The sequence below is a fragment of the Haliaeetus albicilla genome, chromosome 14 (assembly GCF_947461875.1).
Source record: "Haliaeetus albicilla chromosome 14, bHalAlb1.1, whole genome shotgun sequence".
In the NCBI taxonomy this organism is placed as follows: domain Eukaryota; kingdom Metazoa; phylum Chordata; class Aves; order Accipitriformes; family Accipitridae; genus Haliaeetus; species Haliaeetus albicilla.
Genome location: NC_091496.1, coordinates 35,952,118 through 35,977,580, shown reverse-complemented (window position 1 = coordinate 35,977,580; position 25,463 = coordinate 35,952,118).

Here is a 25,463-nt window from a genome sequence, read left to right as displayed (position 1 = left end):
CTCTGTAATTCCCTAATTAAGAAATAGGCTTGATTGTGGAAACTTGATTCAAGGGTATGCAAGAAACTATTTAGAGGACAAGAGCTAAACCTGGGGAACTGACCCCAGATAGCCAAGTTTTTGAACTGCTCAAGGAAAGGATTAGGACAATGATAGCCAGGAGTGGAGACCCCTGGGTCTGTTGAAAGAACCCTTGGATTTGGAGCCCGCATAGACTGTGATGATGTTCTTACTGCATGCAAAATTTTCAGATCAAGATTCAACATCTTTCTAAAGGTACAGGCACTAGCTTGCCTGGGGTTATTGATCTGATGCAAGAAAGGGTGGGTGGAATTCAGTGACATATATTATGCAGGTCAGATTACATTAGCCCATTAATGCCTGTTGGCTTTAACATCCTTGAATCTATAGAACTTTGTGCAGTGGAGTAACTAACAATGCTGACATTTTAAATTGTCATCTTCAGATTTCAGAGCTGGAAAAAATGGGGCAGTTCATCCATGTGTTTGCTGTTTTCTTAGCAAGCATGAAGGTCAGAAACTTTTCTTTTCAAATATAAAATCTTTGATTGTATAGCAAGAGGTCCTTGTTCTAGAGAGGAGGAGGAATTCTTACCCTGGTACTGTTAAGTCCAATATTGTGTAAAAATCCATCCTATTTTGGGGGGGAGGGAGGGGAAGACTTTTATAAGGGTATCATGGCTTGTGAGGTGTACAAAAGCCAATATATACTAAGTCAATAAACCGTGTTGTACCTCTGGTCTATTATCACAGAATCACAGGATGGTTTGGGTTGGAAGGGACCTTAAAGGTCATCTAGTTCCAACCCCCCTGCCATGGGCAGGGACACCTTCCACTAGACCAGGTTGCTCAAAGGCCCATCCAACCTGGCCTTGAACACTGCCAGGGATGGGGCATCCACAGCCTCTCTGGGCATTAGGGTTTTGTAGCAAGCCAACTCCATCTTGGAAAGGTATACACTGCTGAAGGCAGCCCTGAATTGGTAGAGGGCCTGTGTAAATATGGGGCTCCTACCCAAAATGCACGTGGCCCTGGGTAGCAGTAACTCCTTGACCTTTGATGAATCATGGGAAGGATATGGAGACATGAATTGGAGATAAAATCATTCCAGTCACCCTAGTTGTGAATGTACGTTACAAGGGTTTGTTAGTTAAAAGCAGATGGGAGCAGTCTGTCCAACATACCAGTCTGTCGTGTATTGATGGCAACAGAAGCCAGTGTGCCCTAGTCAGGCTAGCAGGGTGGGCTGTGTAGGGCTCCGCTTCTCAAATATGGCAATTAAGCAATATAAAGCACTACAGGCATCCACTGTTGTTTGGCATAGCTGTGGTGTGGTGTACCATTATTCCCTACAGCAAATGAGAAGCAGGGCAGTTCCCCTGGGTCTTCCAACTTCATTTGCTCTTGAATGAAGGGAATGCTGTGTTCATCCACCAGACACATCTATCTTTTGACAAGAAACAAAATCTGTGCTCCCTGTTTCTTCATCATATTAAAAATTATTACATTAATTCAAGTGTAATTTAATCCTTTAAGCCGTGGTGTAAATTGCTAATGTCATACTTATTTTACTTGATTTTCAGCACAATTGAGTCAGCTGTAAAGCTGTTTTGCTAATAAATTGATGATGTTGCTCTACCTAGTAGATATCAGTGGCAGGTGGATAGCAGAACATTGTGCCTATGTGAGTCTGTAGATATATACATCTAATGCATCATTAATTTTGTGGAGGTAAACTGTTTAATGCCCCTAGAACATAGGTGTATGTGTGACTAAGTTATGCTAATAAAAATTTAAGGTGTGTTATCAGAAAGCCACAGCCTGAAGGCCATTGAAGAGAAATGGGATTGTAACACAGGCCTACAGAAGTACAACAGCAGGACAATAGCAAGAGCTTTACAAGCGCAAGCATAGGCAGATAACAGAGGTCCCTGGGCTATAAACACAAATCACAGTCAATTACAGGACACTAAAGGAATGCAACCTTGGGAGCTGGGGAAGACATGTTCTAAGGATAAAAAAGAAAGCAAAGAAGTCTCTACAGACCGTACAAAATGAAACTCAGATATAACATGGAATTAGAGCAAATGGTCTGCTAGCAAACATAAAAATAACCCCAAGCAAACCCAAGAGTGACAAAGAACTTCCCCTGCAACCCCTTTCACCTTCTTGAGACACACAGGTACTATCAACCTTAACATCATGAGGGACTTGGGAAAGGTTGGGCATAACACCAGAAAAAGGGGGAGATATCAGAAAGTTTGCTTATGTCATTTCGACTGTATAATTACTAGGAACGAGCTGTAAAAATTTGAGCTGTGTTAGTATTATTGGAAGTGGACAGATCTTTGAATAGATTGCTAGTACTTTAATTAGATCAACTAACAATAAAATCTTGGTTCTGAATATAAGGTATGTTTCTTTAGCTTACTGAATTACATGTGGTGCTTAGTCTTGAACTCGCCCATGAAACTTGATTGTAATTTATATGCAATAAATATCATGGGGTGTTCAACTCAGACACTAACATTTTCAAGTTTTCATTCTGAATGAGAAAGACTTCTAAACAGGGAGAAGGAAGAAAACAAATGCAGAGAAAGCGTAGAATGCAAAAAAAGGAACACAAACTTCAATTGATTCTCCATTGGAAAACCCCCTCACATGCTTTGGTTTAAATCAGGGAACTAAAAGACTTTTCAAACTTACGGAGAGTTTATGTTACCCTAAGAGTACTATATGATACACCTTCTCAAAGCGTGCTCTCTTGTGTCTCTTGGTGCAGATATGAAAAACATTGTGCTTGCTTTAGAGCCCTTGTCTACATTTGAACATAGTCGACCATGATTGAAAGGGATTGAATTAGCATGGCTTAATGAGTCAGCTGAGCCGTGGCAGCTGATGGTGAGTCTGTTGTTACAGGCACCTGTTGTGCCTGTAAAATAAAACCTGCTAAGTTTAACCATCTTTTTGGTGGACATGACTAGGAGCAGAGCAATGGGGAAGGGAAGGATTGCAATGTGTTAAACTTTTCAAAGAATAGTTTCACTTTGGCATTTCCATGCATGTATTTTCTTTGAATATTTTCTTATTTTCCTTAGAGTATGAATGTTTAGTTGTTATAGTAGTATAATGAACCCTTGCTAACTTTGCATCTTAAACTGCAATGAAAAGTCTAAGGGACTCAATCATGCATTGTAATTGGTGTAAATGTTTCAACTTTATCTTGAAGGTTTTCAGCAGAATGTGATGTTGCTAGTTTCTAAACAGGAAACCTTCTAATTTACCTTGAAATATCTATGCAAGGATTGCACAATATTAATAATTCTCTAGAAACTCATAATAAAATGCATATTTTATAGTTTTAGTATGTCTAAGCAGTATCTTCTTACCACAAAGTCTTGCTTATTACAATAGAGGTGCACTAGGGTATTTTTATCCAATGTACCATTTCTGAAATAGCATAAGAAGTGGAAATGATGTAACAAAAGCATGTTCCATCATTTTCAAACTTGCAAGATTTTATGAAAAATGGAAAGAAAAGGAAATTTCTAGGATTGTGTCCATGCTAGCTTATGGATAATATAAAAAAAAAAAAAAAAAAGTATTTTTCTGCTGACAGACCAGTCTTGGATCAGCATGATGAGTTTGTGAACTTTTTGGTGAGGCAGTCTGTAGCATGGGTCTCTGCACTTATATGTGAAGTAGTGGTAGGAAAAAGTAACAGAGAAGGTGAAGTTTCTTGTTTAGGGAAGACCAATGCAGCTGTTTACAGTAATAATTTCCAAGATACATATAAGGAGCTAAAGAGGCAGATAGGCTACTTAAATGATTTTTAGAGCATGTAAGCTGAAGTCCACTGAGCTCAATGGGAGTTACTACATATTTGCCAATTTAGTGCCTTTGCTAGACATTCAGTTTCTTCCACTTCTTTCCCTGAGGGTTTTCTGCCTGACTGCCTTTCCTTAGTTTGTCACTGAAGGATATGGGGAAATTGCTTGGCGTGGATGGATTTAGATATGAGGTAACAAGCAATCAACATCTTTTTCTTGGCAAAGGTAAGGTGGTCTTGAACAATTTGTTTTCTAAACTTCAAGAAGGGTTTCCAACAAAACACAATCTGAAAGTTCTGATTTCTTTTAAAAAATTACAACCCAACCTCCTATTCTGCCTAATTTGACCTTAATACCATTTCTCTACCCATTTAACTTACTTGAGACATTTTCTCTTAATCAATTTATGGATACTTCATGCTCTAAGTCTTTCCTGTTAAATTATTCTCTCCACACTCTCACGTTACATTCATGCTTTTGGTCCCCTCAGTTTTCCAGTGTCTACTGGGCTATGCTTCTTAGAATTGAATACATTAGTCTAAATTGTATTAGCTTTGTGGAAACAAATTATTTTTTCTTTGCTGTAAGTCAAGATACTTCTGTATGTGCTGCTCAAAGTCATATTGTCCTTTCTGTGCAACATGCTATTGTGTAATTCACAGTTTACTATCCTGCAATAACACTGGTGGTTTAGTTTCTTTTCTTGTCTTTTGAAAAACAACTTCATCTTGTTTCTTCATCTTCTACCTGTTCAGCTGAACCTAAAGAAATTTTATACTGTATTTCTTTGCCTTTGCTGTAGAAAGGTCATTTACTATACTTTCCAATTTATTATTATCTGCTAATTTAATTATTGTGCTGTTTAACCTCTTCCTGATTGTTAATGAAGATTAATCTCTTGCATCTTTTCCATCTTTAGTGCTGATGATCAATTGTATGTTAAGAGTCCAATCCAACACTTACAGACCTTGCAAAACACCCCCAAGCTCATTCCACTGATATTTATTATTATATTATTACTCTTCTGCTTGTGTCTTCTTCATTTGGTTTTCTGATGATAACCTGTTTATTTCCAGGCCAGACTGACTGAATATCAACAGATAGCCCCAAAATACTAGCAAAACTTTTGTGAACTTCAGAATTGCCTCCGCATGCTTGTATCCTGTAACATATTAATTTTATCCAGCATAATAGGCTTTTACTGAAGCCAGGGTATTTCTTATTGTTCAGTTAATGTCTGGAATACAAGCATTTTTGAGGTTACCTACTTAATTTTCTAGACCTGAAGTGAAGTTTGCTGGGCAATAACTGTCAGGCTCATGTGTTCTTTTTTTGAACACTGGTTTCTGTATTGGTTGTGTCTCAGATTACTCAGCACCTGCACATTTCTACATGTGTCCTCCAAAACCTGCTGGTAGGATAGGGAATTAATTTATTAACTGTGTGTCTCACGGATTTGCTAATTTGACTGCCTCCCTGTTTTCTTGTATTCCCGTTCCTGCCCCTTATTTGTAGATGTGCTTATTTTGCAATTGTCAGGTTTCTCTTACTAAGTAAATCAAGAAGGATACTCAGAGGGTAGTTCAGTCTTTCTACTGTGAAGCGTAGTTTTTGGTTCCTTCACGGTGACAGTACTCTCTAGATTGTTTTGGTGATAGTTCATGGCACCGTGACTTCTCTTGTAGTAATAAACCACCACTCTGGGATGTTGCCTTAACAGGTTTATCTTCTCCCTTGTGAAGCTTTCCTCCTGCAGACCTCTTTCTCAAGAAAATGACAATGCCCTAATTATATGTGCAAGGTAAAACAAAAATCGAAAAAACAGCTAGGCTAAATTCTCTGTTGGGCCTAGGATATGAGAAATGAGAAGACCCTGTTCCTAAGCAGCCTGCTGCGCACACAGTGAACGCAGAGGAGGAAGGACAGGTGCAAGTAGTTTTCTGTCCTTGTTGTGAGAATCAGACATAACAGAAGCTACTAAAAATGCTTTAAAGCAATGCTTTTCTGAATTTAACTGGCCCATGCTGAGATTTGTGATGATGTCCGCTTTCAGCAGACACTTAGCAGCCAAGGTTCCCTAGCTGGATGCCTTTTGTTGTTGTTGTTGCAGAGGGATGCAGGGCATTACGTATGCCATCTAGGCTGGCTTGTCTACTTTAGGCATTTTTATAGTCTTTGGACAGAAAAAAAAAAGAAGCAGCCCTTTCACAGTACTATTCAAAACAGGACCCTATCTGAGATGTTCTCTTTGGAAAAGCCTATTTTGTTTTACAATGGACATGGAGCCTAGCAGCTACAGTAGATGGTGTGGATATCCCACTACATCTCTAGCAAACCTCATCTTTTACAATATTCCTAGACTCACAATGAATTAATGGGATTTAAAAACACAATATAAGATTAGCTCTCAGATGCAGTGTCTTACGTAGCTTCAGTTTATGAAGAAGTGTAAGCGTTCACCAGCTGTGGGAAGGCCTTGAGTTAAAAATAATCCGGAGAACAGAAAATGTTAGTAGCATCAACAAATGGAATAACATCAGAAACAAAGGGATTAACACAGAAAAATCCAGTAACTTTAAAGATAAGCCCAGAAAGACTGGTTTAATCAAATGTCACATTGATGCTGGCAATAAAGATTGTTGTCAAAGTGCCTTACAGAGCTTCATATATGAGGAAAAAAAAAAAGTTATAGAAGATCAATGAAATAAAATGTTGAAAGAGGGCATTGTCTCTGTTGCTGGTTGTTCATGGGCATCTCCACTCTTATTAGTACATTTCCTCTGCTGAGCATTTTTATATGGACGATGGGAAATTAAATAGTGCCACTCAAAGAGATCAATATCTGCTGCCTGAGGTTGATGACTCATTAGGTTTTTGAAGTGAAGCTAGGTCCATTAGCACCTAAGACATATGTAGGGATAACAGTCCTGCAGGTGTTTCTGAACTCAAGTTGAAAATCACCATTCTATAGTAGGAGGATGCTGTATCATTTTCAAGTCATGTCCTTTAATTCACCTACAATGTTGCAGAGATTAGGGAGTCATGTTATGGCAGCTTTAATTTTCAAAATGTATGTTTCTATTTAGATGACTTAACAGAAGCATTGTCTGTTTTCGAAAAGCAGCCACAACAGCAGCTTTTGCGAGATTTAGAAGCATTTAATAGAATATGAAAAGCAGGGATTACTTGTATAAAAGAAATGTCAATTACACTTCTGTTTGGAATAGTAGGTAAGGATTAATAGCAGATTTTTGCAAATGCTGAAGTGGGACTGAAAACACAATCTGATAGTCAATTAAAAGAAATTAGGTCATTTGGAGGAACCATCAAGTACCACTGAAACTACATGCCTGACTGTTCTGTTAAAGCTTCCCCTTCAATCAGCTCACAAGATGCGCCTTTTGAACAGACTCAGATATGCTAATAAGCATTTCAGCTTAAAAGTGTTTGTCAGCAGTTTTAAAATATTCACAATTCAACTCATTGAAACGGCTTTCCTAAGGTTTAGCGGCATGCTTGGGAGCATCTGTCACAAAGCTTTTCCATAAAGGATCACACGGTGTGGTAGCTTAGCTCCTATTTCAGGTGATAAAGCGATACAATAAATAGTATGAGGTGAGGTGATTTCACATTAATTTCTGCTGTTGAACATTTCTTCCTATAGAAACAGTTACTCTGGTATTCAGCAACAGAAAGTGTCCTCAGAGTAATGGTCCAGCTCCTCAGCTGCTGTGAACTTGCAGAGATTCACTGACTGCAAATTCATTTGAGTCCAGTGTAGTTCATAGAATCCTAAAGGCGTGCTACAGTAAGAGAGTCCAGACAGTTAAACATATTCAGAACTGTATTTTTAAGTAGGGTTTGCTCCGTAGTGTTGTCTACCACAATATCTAACCCCACTTTTATTACTTTCAATAGGGAACTAGAGCAATACCTCAATTTTTGAAAAGTTTTGGAATTATCTGAAGATGAAAACTATAATTTACCCCTCTCTGCACACAGGTTCAAATGAAAACCTGGGGTGTAATTCTCTTGTCAAAGCTTATGTTCGGTTATTTCAAATTGCAAGGAAAGAATACAAATCCTCTAAGTATAGTAAAACTATTTATAAAAAAAATGGGGAGAAAAATATTTTTCCCCATTGTTCCTTGCACTCCAGCAGGACTGGAGTCACTTCAGAGTAACTTTTAGCCACTTCACATTTATTTGTGTATGGGGTGATGATGTTAAGAGCTGTAAAGTAATTTAATTTATATTTCTAGAACACTCCCAATAGATCATAGATACTATAAAGTGAACTAGATGAATGGCAACTGAATACGGGAGCAGAAATAATGTGTGCTTTAGTAATCAAACGTAGTGGAGTAAATAAAGACTAGGTGTCTTTCATTGGCCTTAAACCTTGGAAAGGGGGTGCCAGTTTAATTGCTAATGACAGCCAGGTGTAAGGTAGTCTAAAAATACAGTGTAGCTGGTGAACTGTGAAATTAATGGGAGAGTGAAGAGCAAATCACTCCTATTCCAGTGTGGGAATCCCTTCTCCGGGCAGGGGAGGTGGTACAGGCATTTCTCTCCTTAGTCTCTAATCCCCACAGATAGCGTACTGGCTCTGGCTGGGATGAAGTCCATTTTCTTCATAGCAGCCTGTATGGTGCTGGTTTGGATTTATGATTAAAACACCTGGTTTTTGGCTATTGCTGAACAGTACTTGCACAGCATTGAGGTTTTCTCTTTTTTTCTCTCTGCCACCTCCAGCCTTGGTGAGTAGCTGGAGGTGGGCAAGAAATTGGGAGGGGACACAGATGGGACAACTGACCCAAACTGGTGAAAAGGATATTCCCTACCATAAGATGTCATACTCAGCAGTAAAATGCATAGGAAGAAGAGATGTGGGTTTTGTCTTCTAGTTGCTCGGAGACTAGCTGGGCATTGGTCTGCTTGTGGGATGTGGAGAGGGATTGCCTTTGCATCACTTGTTTTTTTTCCCCCTTTTTTCTTCACCTATTAAACTGTCTTTATCTCAATTCATGAGATTTCTTGCTCTTCCTATTCTCTCCCTGACCTGCTGGGGGCAGGGAGCGAGTAAGCAGCTGGCTGGGGTCAACCCACCACAGAGAGCAAGAGAGCAAGCTCCAATAATATTGAAAATGTCACTGCTTGATCCAGTTCCTAGTAAGGCTGCTAGTAAAATGGGAAATGACTAAAGAAATGTGCTAGGGTCCCTCCTGCCCCACCAGTAGGTCTCAGACTATTCCACCTTCTCATCATTCTCTTTGTCTCTACTATTTTTTCAGCGCAGCACAGGTCTGGTTCTGAAAACTGCTATCGATTCCTTTCAGTTGTCTGAGCTCTGTTAAAATCAATCTGTGTGAGAATACTGATCTAGAATTCAGATATTTTCATGCAGTTCCTTTGCCTTTGGTGAGAGCAGACAAAATCAGGAGGGTGAATGGTCCCTACTGGGCTCAGCATGGGAAAATTTGGCTTTCACTCTCATGGTGTCACTCGTCTGCATTGACCAAGTGTAATACATTTTCAGCCCAGATATCAAACACGGTGGCAGGTGCAGGACTGAAGAGCATGTTACTTTACATGGTCTAAGAAACTATTATCTTGATGTATAGGCTGGAGCCTCTGCATTGTGGTTTTTTAGGGAAAGAACAGACATGGAGTGGGGGTGGTAACACAGAGAGAACTGAGAAGAGCTGATAAAGGTAGTTAGATAGGAGCAATGATATAGGGATCTCTAGCTTCAGATGTCATAAGTTCAATGGCACGTAAGAACTAAAAGATTCAAGTGGTTTGTTTCTTAGAGCATGCAGGCAATACCTTTATGAACTCAGTTAATTCTCCAGAGAAGGCACGGGTTGCCTTTGGTGTGCCACCAATGGCCAAAACAGGAGGATCTGATAAGAAAGAAAGGAAAAAAAAAAAAAAAAAGCCCAACCAAAAAACCAAAACTCAGCTTTCTTTTACAATAGAACCTTCTATGTTTCAGAAGTAATCTGACCTCTACCAGAGCAGCAGTAGCTAAGCCTTGTGTCTAGTTAGCACTATGGTTATTTAACCTCAAGGGCCTCTTGTGACTTTTTTAAAAAGGCCCTTTTATTCCAGCCATGCTACTTTTCTCTGCTACAGTAACCCCTGGAGAAGCTGTGTCGTGTAAGACTGTGTTCAGTCTATATTACCAGCAAATCACTTTCACACGTGGTCAGGTCTCTTTGGATTGATTGTCTGCATTTACACTCCTGTTTAGAGCATCCTCAATTTGGCCGTGAGGCAAAACAGCAAATCATATGCTGACAGCATCAGCCTTGAGATCTGTGATGGGCTCCTCCTGCTTGTCTTCCTTCTGAAATGCAATCCTGGGTGCGTCCAGCGGGCTGCAAGCACATCTGCTGTGGGGAGGGCCCAGCGGCTGCCCGATCCAATGTCAGGGAAGGTTTCGATATGATCCCAAGAGTGAGATTAAGACACAAACGAGGTCAAATGGCGTATACCCAAAAGAGCTTTTAGTATCAAAAGTAGAAAATAGTAGCGATAGGACAGAATGGAAGAAAAGGCAGAAATCAAGCAAGCAGTCGGGACAGAGTTGCAAGGATAGTCACCACCGTGGATCCAGCGGCGTCCCCTTGGTCCTCAGTCGTCAATTCTTCAGTGGTGGGTGCACACCACGGCTTGTCTCCACAGTTTTTTGTAGGGCATATTTCGATGATGTGTGCACATACGTATCGTTCATGCACTGTTCACACGCGGCAGGTTTCGTCTATCACACGACCTTCACGTGATCAACACCAGAAACCAGTATCTTATCTCAAAGACTACAGTTTCTGTGAGAATGGTAGCCTCCATGTTCTTACATGCTTGTCGGCTTCAGCCCGTTTCCTCTCCTGGATGCCTCACTGGCCTAGGAATTGTCCTTACAGACGGAGGAATGTCCTGCTTAGGCCATTTCAGAGACAAAGGGCTCGAGATAAGCAGTTCACAATTCTTGACGTGAATGGCTTGAGATGACAGTCCAGTCTCTCACACCTAACAATCTTTGAGACAAACAGCTTGAGATAACAGTTCAGTTACTCACAGCTGTGGAGGACCACACTGGTGCATCTGCCTGCATCTGCCACAAGGTACGATGGGGCAGGATCTAAACTGAGTGAAACCTGCTTGCCCTAGGGCTGGATCAACCTCAGGAGCAGCCTGAGGATGAGCACCAATGAATAATATGGTTACAGCCACCTTTCAGGTTTCTCTGCATTTCAAAGTTTTTTGTGGCGTAGTCTTTAGCTGATGTATAACTACACTGGAAGCCCTCCAGATAGTCCCAGTGTCACGGGCAAGCACTGTTCCTCCAGGATCACTTTTTTGGAAGGAGAGTTTAGTGAGCAACTGAGATTATTTGTTGGCCAGTGGACAAGTCTACTATATCCTCTTGGCAATCCTACAGTTGTAGCGTATTTACCTGGTGTATTTTCCAATGTCACTAATTAAAGTAGTTTGTAAACTAGTTTCTGGGCAGTTTCCATGGCCCCTAGATGGGGAAATAGTGATTCTATGCCTGTATAAGCTGCAGCAGCACTGAAACTATAGCCATATCTGCAAAATTCTGTGTAGATTAACCTTAGCTAGCTCTGTGATGTCTTTGCAAACTTAACAGACCAACAGCTCTAAGAGACAACAAATAAACAGCAAATCCTAAAGCCAGCAAGTTCAGGCTGGGGTACATCACTATAATGAGTTCCACATGTGGCTGCTGCTGAAAACTGAGCACAAACTGGATAGCAACTTGCCATCATGACAGGCATGACCATGCATAGCCAGCTCACCCAAATGGAACTGCTTATTTTATCCCTATTAGCTTGAAAAAATTGAGGTACATTTGCTGACATATAAAGCACTGAAATAACATTGCAATACAAGAATTTAAGTTGTAAGTGGTACAATTCCTACTCTTTATCTGTTCATTCTATATATCATGGACAAAATTGAAGATAATCTCTCCAGAGTGGTAAAAATGCTGTCCGTCAAAAGTGACAAAGGTAAGGAAAAAGTACCATTCTTTCAGAGGAGGATTCTAGTCGTGGAGTTCTTTCTGCATTAAGGCACAATCCTCTACCCAAGAAGAAAATACTATGTTACCTAACCGATTGCATATGTTATCGCCTGGTGTTAAAGGGACTGCAGAGGAAGAAAAGATAAACCAGATTATTCTTGTGGGCAACTTTTTTTTTATCTAATCATAAAGCACATGCCCAAGTGTGATGTTACCCTGTCCAAAGACTGTCTCAAGAGTTATTTATAGACATGTTACGTGAGGTCTTTGCTTGTTTATTTTGCACTCTTTTGGGGATTTGTATTCAGACTTCTGAAGATGGATTTTTCATGTCAAGTGGTGCATACAAGAAAGTAAATTTTTTTTCAAATTTAGCACTAGTTTTCATTAGCGGAGTCACTCATATGTCCCATTAAAATGTGGATTTATTATTCTCAGGTGCTTCTTGTGCAAGGATTTATTTCAGTGTTTCCATGAGCTCAGAATAGCTGTGCAGGTGCATTAGAATCTGCAGCAGAGACAGGTATAGTTCTTTCAAATATATGATTTCTGTTTCTGTCTTTCCCTCTGTCTCTTTCTGCTCTCTTCCACCCTCTTTGTCTCAGGTTCTGATTTTTTGCTCACCTTCTACAGTGCTTGGCTCTTTACTTGATATTTGTTGGCCTGCTCAAGGCACATGCCTTCATCGTGAGCTGTGGTCTCAGAGTACTTCCCTCTGTGTTGCACCATGTGCATTTGGAAGAGATTATTTTTAGGGTTTTTTGTGGTTTTTTTTTCCAAATTGGCTAACGGTATCATCTATATATGAAAAGTGCTAAAAATAGTATTTCTCTGCTTTCTCAGGATGAGGCTTTTTGTAACTCAGTTGAGCAGGGGAACATGTGAAAGTCTCACCTTTAATTTGCGACATACTCCAGCTGTAACACAAGACTAGTGTGCCCTTCACCATGACTCTTCGTCACCACAATGTAGACATATCTTTCTGGGAACACCAAATCCTTGTGTATGAGCTTACCTTGAAATGTGCAGATTGCTTGACCCTTTGCTCCTGAGTTAATTCTCCAAACTGCCCTGTGGTTTCTGAGGTGGTGCCTGAACATCAACCCGCTTATTTCTGCTTTATGAAGGTTATTTACTAGCAGATCCTGATTATTTTTCATTTTCTGTAGCTTTCTCTATTCTAATAAACTGAGGAAGTCCAACCAACATGTTCTTAATTGGATTGAGAAACATATCAGATTCTGGTTAATCTTTGGTATAGATGATGTGGGTCCCTGACTTTGAGAGTAGTAGGAGAGACCTGTGCCTATGTGAAGAGGAGCTTCCAACTGGCAGAATTAGAGGACAAGCTGAGTGGCTTCTCTGTAGGGGGAAAGTCTTAATCATTGTGTGGGATTAAAATTAGAGATTAAGACACTTAAATTTATGAGTATACAGATCAGTGAGGTCCAAACTTCTGTTATGGCAAACATACCCAGTCAATGCAATCAGTGGAGCCTAGACAGATATTTGGGCCATCAGATGCTAAATATGAACTTTATGATGAGCTGAATTGTTCCACTGACTGTATTGATTATAGTGGGAGTTTAGACATTCATTTCGTATGTAGACATTAACATTTATATCTCTTAATTTGGAGTTATCTCAGCATTTAGATGTGTTCCAATTGCCTAAATATAGATGTTTTAGTGCCATTAGAGATGGCCCCATGGTAACCAAAGCATCCACACAGGTCTGCCATATAGGATGTAGCATCTACAGGAGACTGCTGTCCCCTGGAGTGGCAGCTGGAGGCCTGCCAGCACGCGTCTGAAATGCCACCGGACATCTGTGTTTAGGCAGCTGAATCCTACTCTTTGTGTTTATCTAGCGAGACACAAGTGGGGGAAATGGCAAGTCTTCCTGGTGCCAGCTTGCACTGCAAAGAACCGGGGTGTGCATTGTTTTCAGCATAATTGGAGTAGTCCTGTGTGATCTTCTACTACATGGAGACAATATGTTCTTCAGACTGGAGAAAATCAATCCAGAAAGGGTGTGAATAATAAATCTCAGACCTGAGTGCAGTTTTGAGAGTGACCCTTGACTGGGTAGTAGGGCAGGATATTCTAGGTAGGTGTCAAGACTGAATGGAAAGTGTTGTGAGTGCTTTTCCATTTTTAAGCTTTGCTTATTTGGGACTGCAGCAGCATTGGTTGCCGTATTACCAGGACTGGTCTATGGCATGTTGTGCAGAGAAATAAATGGAGCTGGGTGCATTACCATTTTCTGCTGTAGGCAACAGAAATCACAGAGGGAAGGGGGGTGGGGGGAAGGAGGGTAGAAGTTTCTCTGCAAATTTCCTCATGTCCACTGCCTGCTATGCTACATTGTATGTCTCTTTTCCTGCAGAGTTGGCCAGCAAGGACTATTTGCTTTTCAAAAGGATTTTCTTTTGTTCTGTTTGTTTTTTATTCACTCTGAATTAGAGCAAATAAAAAGTTTCAACTCCTTCAAACCTTTTGAGTTCTCTGCCCCCACAGCTGGGAAACTGCTGGGTTTTTTCAGTGTCAAGGCCAACATCATGCTGTTTTGCCATGGAGGCTCTGTGGTCTGAGAAGCTTCTGAGGCTCTCTGCCCATTTTGAAAACTTTTAATTTTTTGTCAAAGCCAGAGCAGATAAGAGGAGGTATTAAAGCCTTCTGGCATATATGCCCATGTTTACGGTTGGACTCGATGATCTTAAAGGTCTTCTCCAACCTACATGCTTCTATGATTCTATGTCTTCATAAAGCTAAAGTTTTGAAGCTATTTCTAGATTATTAGTGTCTTTATGGCAGACCTCAGGGTCAGAAAACCACTGCTTCCACATTACTTAGTTTTGTAGCACGTATATGGTAAATGGAGATAATGTTGCCTTGAAACCCTGCCTTCAGTGCAATAAAAAGTACTTGTCACTAAGACATTTAGAAAAAAATATTTTGGGCTTGGTGGACCCAATATTTTTTATAAAAGTTTTTCTCCTTTAAAATTTCCACGCACCTCTATTCCCACAGCAGTACAAGTTTTCTCCATTCTAATTCTGCATTGACTGTAATTGTAAGAACCTGACTCTTAGTTATTACAGTGGAAAACAGTCATTACAGTGGAAGGAAATTTTAACAGAAATGTAACACCGCATTTGTTTTAAATGATTTTCATGTTCCTAGGCAGGCTTTGCAGGTGAGTGCTGCTGCTTCCTACCTGCTACAAATAATAACTCTAAATAAAGTTTAGACTCTTTTTCTGCTGGCATAACGCTGGTATAGTCCAAGAGAAAGGTGGGAGACAGGGTGGAAGAGAGTGTGTGAGGATTTGTGTGTCTTAAAGATTGTCTTGCCATACCAGAATAAACATTTTTCTGTGTGCTGTTATCTTTCAAAAGCTTAATAGAGTATGTGAAACATTAATGCATAGTAAAGTCTTACTGTTGCTGTAAGTAAAGCCTGTCAGATATTTGAGTCCCAGATGCTTTCTTCATCCCAACAAAGTGCTGCGGTGGCAGTTTCACTACGTCGGTTGACTCAGCTCCTGGAATCATCAGTGCCATTGGTACGAAATATGCTAAACACTACAATAGATCCCCTTGTGAATAGCAACTGAAAATGGAAATTGTATTAAGATAAAACCCTCATGCTATTTTCGGATTAAAATGAATTTTTTTTTATCCTTATTGCTGCTTCTATAATCTTTGACTGCTCCCAGAAGAGTAAATTAAAGGCAGTGGCCTAAATTTCAGAACTGATTAGGAACTTGGTGGTTTACTTTTGGGGGGCCAACAGCTGCTACCCAAAACAGGCTGAATTTCTGGGAGAGTATCCGCCTTCTCTGTAATGTGTGACACTAGCTTTCACTAACAGGTAATTTCTTTTAAGCTTAGAGCTTCTGAGAGCAGGAGTTTTCAATGCCCTTTTTAAGTACATTTTCTATCTCAGGATCCCTATACAACACAACCAGACAACTGAACACACAAAATCTCTGCTGGACACAAATAACATAACATTCAAGAAATCCGCAAATGCTTATAATCCTTGGTCCTTCCCCCTTGAACCATCCTATTCCTCCACTTAGAAGCACACAATGGTTTCTTTTCCATGCTAGCCTGTTACTGTACGTGTGGGCATGATTTCTGTGACATTTTTGTCCTTGTTCAACCCCAACAGCTGGAATGTCCCGGCATTTGAAAAGTCCCCAAAATACGGAGTGCCAACCTCTAATGTGCACTCTGTGCAGATGCCTGGCCAGGACCATGAGATTAATATTGACAGTGTTTATCCCAGTTATTCCTTAGGCCCAAGAGCTGTGACCGGTGCTGTCCAGATGAGGGTCCTCACCGGTGGGCTTGGTTCAGCCACGTAGCCGTACACGGCCCCTGCTCAAGGTCCTTCTGCTCAGATTAAGATCCGTGGTCTGCGGGAGTATGTGGCTGCAGGTGGGGGGAACGAACAAGTGGTAGGGGGAAAGGTCACTTTAGTTTTTCTGCCTGGAGAGCTCGGCACAGTGAGGAAGGGGAAAAAGGGTATGGAGGAGGAAGAGGCGTATTAGAGGGGTGTAATAAGGTAACAGAGGGCTAAATCAATTGAAGATGTTGGTTTAACATTTAGAGATTTCCTAGACCAGCTTAAAACTAACACATGCTTTGCCTCAAGACTAAGAAATTTTAAGCGCTTCTTTTGCAATCTCTTTTATCAGCTAAGCACAATGCCCGTAACAAACCTTGTAGGGCTGGTGTAGGATCCACCACAAGATGCTCTGGGGCATTGGTGTCTGAAAAGATCTGACAAAGTGCTGTATTTCAGTCACCATGCACCTCGGAGTGCCCAGAGCTCTCATCCAAAATAGACCCACTGTGACCCAATGTAGTCCCCATGTCAGAGAAATTATAGAAAACCACAGACACGAGTTGTAAAAAAATATCTAGTATTTACCCAGTGCCAAGGACAGAGAGTAAACAGTACAGTCCATAGCAAGTATTTCTGCTGCTGCTGACAGGTTAGACAAGAGGATGGTTTGTTCTAACTTCCAAGACTAAAGCCTTTTCAGGCAGGGGCCAGAAGACAGACAGGGTATGCTTAGCTGGTTGTAAATTATCTTTTCTTTTCCTTGGCAAATATGTTGGTATGGAAGTCTCCATAGGACAGACACACAGGAGCTGCCTAAGCTCTTCTAAGATGAAGGATAGTAAGCCTTTTATGCATAATCTAACTAATCTGTTTTCAACTTTGTAGTTTCTGACTTACCCCCTTCCTGAGCATACATATAGTGGTTATCTGAAAGAGCCTCCTGTGCACCACATATGATGCATATCCAAATTTAAAATCTGACAGCTTCTCCTTCCCCCTGTCCCCCCGCCTATTCATGCTTTTGTCTTCTTTTTAGGGAGTATCTGGTATTTGGTTTTTGAATAATCCATTTCATTTTCAAAGCACTTAGAGAAAAAGAAAAGGAGTACTATGGGGTTTCAAAAATCTAGTGACAAGAAGAGAGGAAAGGGCTGTGGTTCCAGCTGATACTGGCACTTTATTGTGTTTACAAACGTTTGCTGCTCTGTGCTGTTTGACTGACACCACCAAGGAAGCAGTGTTTTTTTAATTGCCAACTGCCTGTCCTAGTTTTGTGCTGATGTAAACCACTGCCACTAATTATCTTATTTACAAGAAAGTTTTTTTCCTGTCTCTCCAAATCCCTCCCTAATTAAGACCTTGTCCTTGTTAAAATCCACCCTACATCATTTATTTCCTTTGTTAGTAGCTCACTGTCCCCTCCTTTCTTCTGCAGTGCTCTTATATCTTTTGTGTTGATGTTGACAATATCTTAGGTTATAAATTGTTTGGGGGCAGAGAGGGTAGTTTCTGGCTTTTTTTTTTTTTTTGCTAGAATGCGGAAAAGGTTGCTTTTCAGGTCTGCAAGGACTTCCAAATATGGAAGTTGTTCACAAATATGACTCTATGAATGACAACTGTAATGAAATTAAATGCAAAAAAGTCTAGTTCTGTATGAACTGATTTTATTTTTATCTTTACTTCTCTCAGAACCTAAAATCTGGAAAGAACGATTTCAGGAAGAACGCAGAAAAATGTATCAGGTGTCTTTTAGGAGTTTTAAATTAAGTCAAAGCAATGGAAATGAAACAAAAATATATTTACATAAACAGTAATGAGATAAAGGTGCTACCCTCTATACACAAGAAAACACTAGGTAGGACAATAGAGACTTTCTTGGTATTGAGCAATACTAGTTAGTACCTGGTGGTACTTTCATCACATAAATGTGCAGTACTTGAAACACAGCTTTAGTAGGTTCTTCTGAGAGGACGAGGGTGACCCAGCCAATAGCAAGACTCCAACACTATTCTGAAAAGGCAGCACAAACTTCAAGTTTCTGTAACTTTGTAAAGAAAACACTAGTGAGGTGGTCTCACTTTATAGAGATGGGAAATTAACAGAACTGTCTGCTGGCCAGTGAGGCGTATATAATCTGGAGTGTAAAGAGACAATGCATTATGATCACTTATTTTTCACTGTAAGCATTCTGCAGAAGTCCATCTATGATGTGCTGCTAATTGCAAGTACAGTTTCTCCCCTTTGGAGTTACAGAGCACCATGTGATTTAAATAATTTTCAAATTTCATCACTATTAATCTGAGTGTATTGGGTTTAGGTGGCAAGGTTTGGGTAGCAAGGGAGCTCAGGGTGGCTTCTGTGAGAAGACATCAGGAGCTGCCCCCAATGTCAGACACAGTCAGTTAGAGTTGGCTCCAAAATGGACCTGCCACTGGCCAAGGCTGAGCCCATCGGTGATGCTGGTGGCATCTCGGTGGTAACGTATTTAAGAAAGGAAAAGGTAAAAAACACTGCGCAGCACCTGCGAGAGAAAATGTGAAAGAAACAACCCTGCAGACACCAAAGTCAGAGAAAAAGGAGGGGGAGGAGGTGCTCCAGGTGCCGGAGCAGAGATTCCCCTGCAGCCCGTGGAGAAGATCGTGGTGAAGCAGCCACAGAAGCCCACGGTGGAGCAGATGTACACCCTGCAGCCCGTGGAGGACCCCATGCCAACGCACCCATGGCACAAACTCTTCCCAGAGTGCACCGCCTGTAATCAGGACTTTCAAAACGCAGCTAAGTTTGCTTGATGAAGCACGGTGTTTTGAAACACAACCTTTTTGTTTATTTGTTTTTAGCAATAAGTGTTATCTTTTTGATTATTTATTCGGGGCTGTAACTTTAACTTTCACTGGAACTCAGGCACAGAGAACATTATGGTGGTAACATTGTGAGAAAGTGTTTGTAACACCAGTGTTTTGTATGGGGTTCTCTAGGGAAAGATGAGGACTTATGTTGAAGAGCTAATGTGTCTTTCAGGGGCGGGGAGGAAAAGATTATTTGAATAGCAGAAGTCTAATAGAAGCATAATGTAGGATTTTTCTTGTTTTCAAGATATGTACCTTTTACATACAAATGATTGACCAGCCATAAAATTGATGTACTTCGACTCAAAGGAGTTAAAGCCATCAGTAGGAACCAACAGAGACACAAGACATGGCAAGGAGGTATAATATGTATGTACAGTGGCTTTTGCCTCTTACTAATCACTTGAGTGTGTGGAAAGTTTAATTACTGCTGTCTTTTCTTCCCCTGTGCTCTGATCCTCCTGTTCCTCTTCTTTTGTAAGGAACAAGGATGATGAACCAAAATTTTGGCTTTTTCTTTCTGCACAGCAGGATCAGTAATGACTCTTGAGTAGCCTTTCACGATTAGAAAATGTCAAGTTTTACCTTTAGTGTGGATTTTGTTGTTTTGATGAGGTGCCTTCCAAATTGCATTGAGTATTCATTCACTTTTTGTTTCTTTTTTTTTTTTTTTTTTTAAAACCAAGACTTTGAACTTTTTTTCTTTGGGCAAGTTTCTCCGACAAAGAAACTTGAAATAAATTTTTAAACCAGTCACAGGTTTGTAGTATGTTTCTTAATGTTAGTAGCAATAGTATTAAGCTGTCAGCAATACCACTCATTTCTGATGGGGAAAGTAACTTCATTGAATAGAAAGAATATTTATCGCTTCCTTGGTACAAAGATTTATTTGAACCTAGCATGAAAGAATGTTTTCTGAGTGCTGTGTTCATCTTATTTTTCAACATTTTGGTAACGAATCTTCCAGGAAATTATTATAGATATGTATTTTTCAACAGAAAGGTTAAAAACATTTTTCCCTCATTTTTGAGGTAGGTTTACATGATGGTGGGATGAATAGGCTGCTGATGCAAATTTCGCTTGTGGAACAGGAAAAAAGGAAATCAGTATCAGAAAATATGGCCTTTAGTCTCTTCAGTCAGATTTTAAAGATCATTATTTTTGATGTTATGTTTTTTTCAAATTAGCATTTTAATATTATATAGCTACTTTTAACTCTCCAACCATCTGTAACTAATTTCCTTTTGTCAAAAAAACCCCTGCTAACATCTGTTTATATGCAATTACAATTGCAGGCATGTAGAATATTACCTCAAACATAATATTTGGTTAAAAGCTTGGGACTCTGGAATGATATTAAAATTAACTTGCAATTTATTATGCTTAGACATGGGTTTAGGAAAGCGTATCTAGTTAAACAGTATGTCTGTTAACATACTCTTAAATCTTAAAGGCACATTACTGTCTTATTTTAGTTTTAGCCTTTTTGAACACTTACTAGTATATAAAAGAAAGCAATATCCAAAATTCATCTTTGTTATTCTAATTCAAAGAATTTTCCAAAACTTAAAAACTAGTTGAACTTCTGATTAATCTTTCTAATTATTCAGGTTTATTTTGGTAATGTTTTAGTAATCTAGGAAAAAAAACACCCAAAGGGAAAATGTATAGTAACTGAACAACAGAACACAATTTTCTTTAGTTCTACAAAAATAGTTTATTTTGTATGAAAGGATTCCTCTTTCAAAGGATAAAAGTTTAAAACCAATGGCAGGTCTATGCTAATGCAAAGAGATTACAAATTGGAAGTGGCCCATGAGTTCTTATTTTCCGATGTAACTAAACTGTAGAAACAATTTTTTTTCCCCATAATTTCAATTTGCATAGCCTAACTGTAAAATGTAACCACAGTAAAAATTCCTCACTGGTAAATTTTAATTAGAGTATTCCTTTGAATTAATACTCAAAGGTGGCTATGTGTGTTCTTTCCCATCATAATATAGCATATGAAGTGTCACAAAAAAAAGTAGGAAAAGGTATTTCTGCAGTTATGGAAGAGGGTAAAAATAGATGCTACTAGGGATTTTCTTGCATCTTAAATGTACATCCTTGGTAGAATGGAGTGTGACTAAGGTGTGGAGATTCTTTCTAGTAACATTGGCACTTACATTTCTATTGATGACAGACTGAGCCTGCTGTGAATACACGGCACGGATGCAGGTATGAGTCAATGAAGATGGCAATGTTAGCACATGATGTAGAAATCCAGTTAATTACTCCACGTTCTTTAACTTTGCCATAGTTCTGGATTTTTTAATGACCCTGCTGTTTCAGCTGTCACAAATTGTTTTTATCTGCACTTGGCAAGACTATGATGATACAATGCCTAATTTTACCTTAATTTAGAAGAGGAGTTTGAATTCAATCTATAACTAGGTGATTGGTAGCTTGTGAAATTAAACTGTGATCACATCAATGCAGTCATCAAAGCATACTCACTCTTGGATTAATAAATATGCTGTACTGAAATATCTTTTCAGCTGTAATGTAATATTTCATCTACATAATATATTCACCCATTTGAGCATCTCCTCTTTATTCATTCATTCAAAAATCAACTTTTAGTTCTTAATTCCACAAAGATCAAGAATACTGACACTAGATGTTTGTTCTTCACCCCTGTAACTGGACTCAGTAGTGGTTTTTGTACTTGTTCTTTCCTAAAATATCAGTGATCAAACTGTCTATACATAGACATTCTGCCTATTGTTCTTAATCATGAGGGAAGAAGAACAAGAAACTATCCTCAATCTCTCTATTACCTTTCAGATCCAAAGGTTTACCTCTTGTTTTACTGATTTCTCAGGTTTTCTGCAAAGGTATTCCTTCAAATGTCACCCTAGAGTGTGTACCGCAAGGGATTTCACCCTGAGAGGTGCAGAAGTATTAAAGCTGTTGTACAGTAGCTGGGGTTTGGGGACATCATGCCTACACTTCTGATCACCTTTTCTTACAGAAGAGGAATTCTGGCTGGATTTGGGACAGGGAAGAAGGACAGGTAGGGTGACAAGAGAACAGAGTGAGAGAACATTTTTCCCTCTTCCATTTCTTAACGTAGTAAAAGAGAATTGAAAGGGATATAAATTCTTTCTGTCAAAACACCAAGGGAGTTCAACTGTTCTTCCTTCCAGTACTGAACTAATGTACAAGATTTGCCCCAGGTTCAAAGGAGCTTAACATTTAGGCTGAAAATGAGAAGGCTTCTAATCAAAAGTTTAATGAGGTTCTGGAAGAGGCCTTGAAAGGAGAACTCAACACAAACAAGACCTTGGCTTATGTTAAAGAGGAGCTTTGATGGAAGAGACTATGTGAGGCAATTGCTCTCACCTGGGGATTGCACCCCAAAAAGCATATTGATGGCAGAGATCTCTATGAGATGCCCTATAGTGTCCTACCAAGAGGTATGCTCTTTTGTGGAGGGTTCATGGGAAATAAAGTACTGTTCATAAATAATAAATTACTGTTCATAATTAGTTTCGATGATAGCTCTTCAGTGACTGGCTATAGAAAGTAGCTGAACAGCTGCAGAGATGGATTTTTTTTTTTTGCATCCTGCTTGCATCCTTTTTGCTTAGTATTAAACGGTGCCAATACAGTGGGATAAAGGCTGGTCATAAAGGCAGTGTATATGTGGGCATATTTAATTATTTTCATTTTATTGTGAGTGAGACTCTCTTGTAAGTCACTGAACTTTGAGCCAGATGAGCATGCAAGCAATTCTCTTGTCTTCTGCCCTGATCAATCTCAGTCCAACTGCGTTAAATAAATCTTGAATTGGAGGAGGGTGGGGAGGGGGAAATTCAAGCCAGTTCCCCTAGTGAATGACACTTAGCACTTAATCCTTAAAGTGCTGATAAGGCTTTCTTCCCTTGAGCCCTCTCTAGGATGCTTACAAATAAAGCAGCTGCATGAAAAATGCTGTTAGGTTATTCTGTCTCTGTTTTAGTGTCTTTGGTGTTTTAAAAACAAAATAAATATTTGAATTTACAAGTGCTGATCTGGGATTTTTGGAGTCCTGTTTTCTCAGTCCTAGAAAATTTCTACTGACATTTCAAAATCCTTTGGAACTCCATCTGAAGAACTGCTGTTTAGGAGCCTTAAGCCTCTTAAATGCTGCATGGCAATAGAATCTGAGAAGGTTTGGGGTTTCTGTTTTAGTACCAAATAAAATCACTGGAAATTTCCATAGATTTTTTTTTTTTCTTTTTCAGATGAGGATCTCATTCTCTGTATGATGTGATTCACACCATCCCCTTCCATTTTCTCTCTTTTCTCTTCCTTCCTTTCACCTTCTGTCTTTTCTATTCCTCCAGTCTGTGATCATTTTTTTGAAAATGGTTAATACCCAGAGTGATATGAATCCTTCTTGAAGAATTCTACTCAGTGATTTTATTAAAGATCTGATTTTTTCAAAGTGAAGTTGATCTCTAACCTCCAGTATTGCAGAGGACTATCATGACTGATCTATATTCTTGTTGATCAGTCATGTTATCTCCTTTCATTGACTCGTATAGCATTCTGTAAGTAATTTCGCATATGGAGTAATTCTAAACACACTTTTATAAAATCTGCATTAGTGAGGCCCCAAAGGAGAATACTGCCTTCTAAGGATCTTATTTGTAGTAATGTGGTCACAGTAGGTGGTAGAGGAAAATCGGGATCTTTCACAAGCAGAATTTCTTCCTTGTCTACTCCATAGTACCTCCTGTACCAGGGTTCCTTACTTGCCATTAGAGGCAAGAAGACAAATTAGTCTACTGAACTTAGTAGGACTGAGTGCACGTATCTTAAAACACAATCAATGCAAGAGTCTGCAAGGAAAGAAGGCAGAACTGAGTTACATTACATTTGCCATAAACTAGGAGTGTGCATATGAACAGTGTAATACATGATAATGTATTCAGCTACAAGACCTGAGCCCTGATATTGTGCGTTCATATGAAAGGAATGAATTTTTTAGCACTGTGCATTTCCCATGTCTATCCTTCCTTGATATTTACTATATTACATTCATAATGAAAATATCTAAATGTATTTGGTTTCTCAAAACCTAGTATTAATGTAAATGGTCTAACCTCAAAATACATCTGATATTACAGATACAAGGAGATTAGGACAACAGCTCACTATACTTGTAATTGCTCTTAATATGAGAGAATAAAAAAGGAGATGGTAATTAATTTGGTCAAATCTTGTAGAATCTCAAATGCACTAAAATCTAACTCTGTTTCTACACAGAAATCCACAGGAACCTATATCCTTTAAAAAATTAGTCCAGCTACATAGTGAAAATGTGTAATGGAGAACTATCATTAAGCTAATATTTTCATTACCCAAAATTGCTCAGTCATGATATGAGCTTTTTCATGCACATCAGCAAAGCACAGATCTATGTAGAGCTTCAGTGTAATGCTGATGTGCAGGAATACAGCCTAAGGAAAAAGGCCCTGCTGCAGCAGTACAGATGCTTAAGTACATCGTTTGAGTTAAAACTCCAGCAACTGCTTATGTGCTGACTCAGAGCATGAGAAATCAATACAAGCATCAACCAGCTTCTATAAACTGACACGGTCTAGTTCTCCGCACAGTCCTTCAGACTTAATTAGGCATGGATTGAATTGCAAGGGTGTCTTTATCCCCATTCACTCGCACCACTTACCTCTGCACGGCGCCCATTGCACTCTCCTCTCGTCATAATGTATCCCGCTCGGACCATACCCTGCGTGGGTGTGCTGGCTTGCTGTGGGGAAGAGGTCTCCAGAAATTGAGAGAAGACGTAAGGAAGTTGAGGAAAAGATGGACTTCAACTGGATGAGTTTAGTGATGAGCCAGGTTCCTATCTTATATCAAGAGCTCGTTTGCTAATTTTTTTGAATCAGGTGAGAAAGAAGATTTCAGATTTGAAAGTGTTTGTATACCCTCGTGTCCTTTCAATGTGCTCTTACATATTAAAGTCGTCTTTTTTTTTAATGTTTCTGAGAGCATATTATGTATATAAAGCCACATGCAATATTAATCTTTCTATTTCTTGATGTGAGTGAATGTTTCCTCTCCTTGCTGTATGTGTACTTCCTCTGATATTTGTGAACCTTTCTTCCTCTGTGTTATTTATTGTGGGAGAAAGATTGTCCATTAAGACTTCCTAGGCCAATTCAAAAGCTGTTATTTAGACTCCTGATTCCATTAGTGCTTACATCAGTTAAAGTGCCTAGAAGACCATGATGAACAGTACTCCCCAAACCTGCACTCTCCTCTTTGAAAAACTACCATGCGTAAACTCTGTTTTTTCCCCTCTGATG